This window comes from Mandrillus leucophaeus, unplaced genomic scaffold (assembly GCF_000951045.1).
Source record: "Mandrillus leucophaeus isolate KB7577 unplaced genomic scaffold, Mleu.le_1.0 Scaffold23, whole genome shotgun sequence".
Classification (NCBI taxonomy): Eukaryota; Metazoa; Chordata; class Mammalia; order Primates; family Cercopithecidae; genus Mandrillus; species Mandrillus leucophaeus.
The window spans coordinates 3,351,001-3,358,015 of NW_012102365.1; positions in this window are offsets into that span (position 1 = coordinate 3,351,001).

Below are 7,015 nucleotides of genomic sequence, written 5' to 3' on the forward strand. Positions count from 1 at the left end.
AAAAAAAAAGAAAAGTAAGAAGCCATAGTAAATGCCTAGGCCAGCTCACGCCTGTAGTCCCAGCACTTTGGGAGGCCAAGGCAGGTGGATCACCTGAAGTCAGGAGTTCTAAACCAGCCTGACCAACATGGCGAAACCCCGTCTCTACTAAAAATACAAAAATTAGCTGGGCGTGGTAGCAGGCACCTGTAATCCCAACTACTCAGGAGGCTGAGGCAGGAGACTCGCTTGAACCCGGGAGGCAGAGGGTGCAGTGAGCCGAGATTGCACCATTGCACTCTAGCCTGGGTGATAAGAGCAAAACTCCATCTCAAAAAAAAAATAAGCAAACGCCTATTCTGATTGTGGCATTTTATGTATATTATTTCATCCTTGCAATAAACATGCAAAATGTGTTAACATCCCCATTTTATCACTGAGGAAATGGAGGCTCACAATGGTTAAGTAACTTGGTTGACTTGCTAATAAATTGCAGAACCAGGATTCAGAGAAAGAAATCAATGACTTCAAGGATAATGAGGTGCTCTCTTCGTTGTACCTTACTCTCTCAGGTTATAAACGGTGCTAAGTTAGACAAGATCTCGCCCTCTCTGGTTTCAGTTCTGTCTAGCACAGTTGATCTTACCAACTTAATGTATAAACAACATTTTAATTAGCTATCCTCATGAAACAAGCCAAGAAATCCAGCAAAGCCAACAAGCCAACAAATCAAGTGTTTTGATTTGGAATTATGGTTGTGATTAAGGAGCCACCCATATCCAAAGAATCAGCTAGCCACAAATGGAAGCAGTCAGAGTATCTTTACATGATTCTTAGAACATTTATAAAAAGAGGCAAATGAGGTTGAATGCAGTGGTTCATGCCTGTAATCTCGACATTTTGAGTGGCTGAGGCGGGAGGATCACTTGAGCACAGGAGTTTGAGACCAGCCTGAGCAACATAGTAAGACTCCATCTCTACCAAAAAAAAAAAAAAAAAAAATCTATTTTTTGAATTAGGCAGGGGCCTGGTGCAGTGGCACACTCCTAGCACTTTGGGAGGCCAACAGGGGAGGATCACTTTGAGACCAGCCTGGGAAACATAGTGAGCCCCATCTCTACAAAAAATAAACTTAAAAAAATTAGGTACAGGCTGGGCATGGTGGCTCATGCCTGTAATCCCAGCACTTTGGGAGGCCGAGGTGGGCGGATCACAAGGTCAGGAGTTCGAGACCAGCCTAACCAATATGGTGAAACCCCATCTCTACTAAAAATACAAAAATTAGCCGGGTGTCGTGGCTCATGCCTATAGTTCCAGCTACCCAGGAGGCTGAGGCAGAAGAATTGCTTGAACCCGGGAGGCAGAGGTTGCAGTGAGCCGAGATTGCACCACTGCACTCCAGCCTGGGTGACAGAGCGACACTCCATCTCAACAACAACAACAAAAATAGCCAAAAGGTGCAGTGGGAAATTCACTTGAGCCTGGGAGATTGAGACAGCAGTGAGCCATGGTCACACTACTGCACTGAAGCCTGGACAACAAAGTAAGATTCCATTGCTAAAAAGAACAGTTTTGCTAAAGGAAAGAGTTATAGAATGTGACATTTATGCTAAATCTTAAGGTACATAAAAAAAATTAATCTGAACAAAAAGGAAGGAAAGGCCGGGCGCAGTGGCTCAAGCCTGTAATCCCAGCACTTTGGGAGGCCGAGACGGGCGGATCACGAGGTCAGGAGATCGAGACCATCCTGGCTAACACGGTGAAACCCCGTCTCTACTAAAAAATACAAAAAACTAGCCGGGCAAGGTGGCGGGCGCCTGTAGTCCCAGCTACTCGGGAGGCTGAGGCAGGAGAATGGCGTGAACCCGGCGGGGCGGAGCTTGCAGTGAGCTGAGATCCGGCCACTGCACTCCAGCCTGGGCGACAGAACGAGACTCCGTCTCAAAAAAAAAAAAAAAAAAAGGAAGGAAAGAACCTTGTAAGCAGAAGGACCAGTATAGGCTGGGCGCAGTGGCTCACACCTGTAATCCCAGCACTTTGGGAGGCTGAGGCGGGTGGATCACTTGAGGCCAGGTGGAAACCTGCCTGGCCAACATGGTGAAACCCTGTCTCTACTAAAAATACAAAAATTAGTCGGGCATGGTGGCATGCTTGTAATCCCAGCTACTTGGGAGGCTGAGGCAGGAGAATCACTTGAACCCTGGGAGCAGAGGTTGCAGTGAGCCAAGATTGTGCAACTGCACTCCAACCTGGGCAAGAGATCGAGACTGTGTCTCGAACAAAAAAAAGAAAAAGAAGGACCGGCTTAAGCAAGATGATGGGAGAGAGGAAAACACATGGCGTTTCTGAATAATAGAAAATGTAGCTTCAACAGAGGATGTATGGGGCAGTGTGATGAAAATAAGCTAGAAAATGGGTTGCAGTCCCTCGCAATGCTTTCACTGTTATGCTAGGATGTTGGAACCATTGGCAGTTTATAAGCAGGAAATTCTGTGTATTTCAGAACAAGCTCTGATGCAAACAAGGAAGATGATATGGAAGGATGAAGAGACTAGCAGCAAGGAAAACAGGAAGTGTCTGAAATAATCATAGTGGGCAGAGTGGTAGCTCAGACCAGCGACAGTGAGAATGCAAAAGTGATAGATTTGAAAGACATTTCAAGCATAGAATCAACAAGATGTGGCAATCTGTTGTATTCCAGAGATGAAATAAAGGAGTCGTCAGAATGACTCTGATATTTCTAAGTTGTATTTTTTGAGAGGTCTGTGAAGGTGATAAGGAGTTTAGCTGAACAGTTTAGTTTATTCAACAAATACTGAGCACCTACCACATGATAGGTATAGTGCTAGGTCCTTGGGATACAGCAGGAAATAAGATAAAATCTCTGTCCTCAATGAGGCTTTATTCTTTTTTTTTTTTTTTTTTTTTTAATAGAGATGGGGTCTTGCTATGTTTCCCAGGCTGGTCTTGAGTTCCTGGCCTCAAGTGATCCTCCCATCTTGGCCTCCCAAAGTGTTGGGATTACAAGTGTGAGCCACTATGCCTGGCCAAGCTTTTATTCTAAAAGAAGAAGGCAGACAATGAACAAGCTAGCAAATAAATTGCATGTGTTGAGTTTGATGAGCCTATGATATATGGAGTTACCTAGAAGACCGTTAGATAGGCAGCCTAGAATCCAGAAAAAAAGCAAAGTCTCAAGATACAAATGAAAGGGCCGGGCGCAGTGGCTCACGCCTGTAATCCCAGCACTTTGGGAAGCCGAGGCAGGCGGATCACGAGGTCAGGAGATCGAGACCATCCTGGCTAACACGGTGAAACCCCGTCTCTACTAAAAATACAAAAAATTAGCCAGACATGGTGGTGGGCGCCTGTAGTCCCAGCTACTCGGGAAGCTGAGGCAGGAGAATGGTGGGAACCCGGGAGGCAGAGCTTGCAGTGAGCCGAGATCGCACCACTGCACTCCAGCCTGGGCAGCAGAGCAAGACTCTGTCTCAAAAAAAAAAAAAAAAAAACACAAATGAAAGAAGATAGTGGACCTTTAGGGGGGAATGTATTTATTTATTTATTATTTTTATTTTTATTGAGACAGGGTCTCACTCTGTCACCCAGGCTGGAGTGCAATGGCATGATCATGGCTCATTGCAGCCTCAACTTCTCAGGTTCAAGCCATCCTCCCACCTCAGCCTCCTCAGTAGCTGTGACTACAGGCACGGGCCACCACACCTGGCTAACTTTTGTAGAGACAGGGTCCCCCTATGTTGCCCAGGCTGCTCTCAAACTCCTGGGCTCAAATGATCTTCTCAGCTTGGCCTCCCAAAGTGTTGGGATTGATTACAGGCATGAGCCACCGTTCCCGGCCAAGGAAGTTGTTTTTTATTTAAAGGGTGGACAGAGGAAAATGAACCAGGACAGCATACTGAGGAAGATCAAATGAAGAAGAGAGAAAACTATGGAAAAGATAGTGTTACAGAAGCCAAGAGGAGTTTCAAGAAAGAAGGAAGCAGATGAGGAGTATCAGATGCAACAGAAAGGTCAGGTAGAATTAGAGCAGAGGAGAGGCAGTATTAATTAGGACATAATTTCATTACTACTGATACATTAATAGCAAAGCAATGGACATCATGTGGTAACTTGTCTCTTTTTTATCTGTTTTAGCTACCATCGTCCATGATGCCAAAGGTTGAGAGAGGAACTCAACATGGCTGCTCTGCTGCTTCCTTCTCCAGAGTGACATATGGAGGGAACTTTAGCACTTCCCAGCACAGCCAGAATTGCGTCCTCTGGGATCTTCTGAGGTGGACAGCACTTCTTTGAATGTAGCATTTCACTGGAACAGAGTCTCATGTGCTGCACCTGGGGCAAAACAACACTTTGGCAGTGCTTTTGAACCTTTCAATATTGTAGCTTACTTGAGGAGTTTTTCCCTCACTGGCCACCAAAGTTCTGGACCACTTGCAGGTTCCAGGTTTTACTGGCTGCACCACCCCTTCCCCTAGATGACTGCCTGTGCTGAGGCACAGTTTGCACCATTAGCCTTACCTGCTCTGCCCTGATTGTGAGACCCAAATGTGTAGGCTCTAAATCCCAGCCATCAAATCCAATTCCTGATGGGGAAAACCTCCTGGAGGCCCCCAACCTTCTGGTAAAAGAGTCCCTACCTCCAGGGGAAGCCTTACCACACTGGCATATCAGATGAAGCCATTGCACTGTACCTCTCGTAACACAGCAATACAGTCTCTTGAGGGCACTCAAGCCTGAGAGGAAGCTCAGGATCTGACATGTTCTTCCTTTTCCTCACAAGTCATCATGATTTTTTATTTTAAAATAATCTGGAAGTAATGGGAAGTTATGTTTTTCGTGAACTCCAACCAGAATCCAAATTGGTTAGATGAAGCCAGGCGCAGTGGCTCATGCCTATAATCCCAGCACTTTGGGAAGCCGAGGTGGGTGAATCACCTGAGGTCAGGAATTCAAGACCAGCCTGGCCAACATGGCGAAACCCCATCTCTACTAAAAATACAAAAATTAGTCAGGTGTGGTGGCGCCTGGCTGAGGCATGAGAATCGCTTGAACCCAGGAGGTGGAGGTTGCAGTGAGCCAAGATCACCGCCCACTGCACTCCAGCCTGGGCAACAAAGTGAGACTCTGTCTTAAAAAAAAAGTTGGTTAGACGAGAAAGCACGTATATTTTCTATATACAAAAACAAGAAAGGCCTTTTGAGCCCCTGTGCTCAGGCCCACTCCCACACTGTAGAGTGTACTTTCATTTTCAATAAATCCTTGTATTCCTTCCTTGCAAAAAAAAAAAAAAAAAAGCCTTAGCCAGGTTCAGTGGTTCGCACCTGTAATCCCAACACTTTGGGAGACTGAGGCAGGTGGATCACCTGAGTTCAGGAGTTCAAGACCAGCCTGGCCAACACGGCAAAAACCCTGTCTCTACTAAAAAACACAAAAATTAGCCGGGCATGGTGGCTTGTGCCTGTAGTCCCAGCCACTGGGGAGGCTGAGGCAGGAGAATTGCTTGAACCTGGGAGGCGGAGGTTGCAGTGAGCCAAGCGCCACTGCACTCCAGCCTGGGTGACAGAGTGAGACTCCGTCTCAAAAAAAAAAAAAAAGCCTTAATATTAACGCTAACGTGGCAGAAAACTGAGTTGTGGGTTACATTTTATAGGCTATTGTAGTTTTATTTACCAAATGATATTCTCTAAAGCACTTCGACCAATAAATGTATTCTCCTCCTTAAAGCAGAGTTGTATCAACTCTGTGGGAGCATTTATGAGCTGTTGGTCCCCACACTTCCAGCCAGAATCACAGTAAGGTCTGGCTGGATGTGGGTTGCTGCATAGGAAAGGGTCTCTGGAGAAGCAGAGGGCACGATCATGGCCCACTGCTCCCCTCTTGTTCTCAGTGCTCTTTGCCCTCTCCTGCTGCGTGCTTCCTCTTCACTCCAGTGCTGATCCTCCTGCTGACTCTGGCAGCTTCCACCTCACCCGCCCCTCTTCCACACTATAGCCAGTATGGTTGGTGCTGGGGCATTGACTCAGCCCCCCTACTTTCTGCATTTGTAATAGATATTAATACGATTTCCTAAAACAGAAGGTTTTGTTGCTTTCTTTGAATTTGTATTGAAAACCATATGGTCTCACTGTTTCGCTTCAATTCCTATCCACACTATAAATGGAAGAAAAAAATTAATAGTTTCTGTTTAATCTGATGAAGGTAGCTTTTTTCCCTTCACTTTAATGTTCAAGAAGTTGTGGCTATTTCACAGATTTCTTCTGATTTATTCTGTGGGTCCCTGTTATTTGTCCTGTATATAATCTTTCAGTACATTTTCATCCTTTCATATCCACATAAGACTTGCTGAAGAATCAGAATATCAGTTCAAAACAAAACCTAGGCCAGGCATGGTGGCTCTCGTTTGTAATTTCAGCACTTTGGGAGGCCAAGGCGGGAAGATCACGAGGTCAGGAGTTTGAGACCAGCCTGGCCAACATGGTAAAACCCCATCTCTACCAAAAATACAAAAATTAGCCAGGTGTGGTGGCAGGCACCTGTAATCCCAACTACTCAGGACGCTGAGGCAGGAGAGTCACTTGAACCTGGGAGGTGGAGGTTGCAGTGAGCCAAGATCATACAACTGCACTTCAGCCTAGTCAACAGAGCAAGACTCCATCTCAAAAAAACAAAAGAAAGAAAGAAAGAATGCTGGATCCATATCTCCTTGAAGTTCTATTGTTATTGTTGTTGTTGGGTTTTTTTTTTTTGAGATGGAGTTTTGCTCTCATTGCCCAGGCTGAAGTGCAATGGTGCGATCTTGGCTCACCACATCCTCTGCCTCCCAGGTTCAAGCGATTCTCCTGCCTCAGCCTCTCGAACAGCTGGGATTACAGGCATGTACCACCACGCCCGGCTAATTTTGTATTTTTAGTAGAGATGGGGTTTCTTCATGTTAGTCAGCCTGGTCTCAAACTCCCGACCTCAGGTGATCCACCCGGCCTCCCAAAGTGCTGGGATTACAGGCATAAGCCACCGT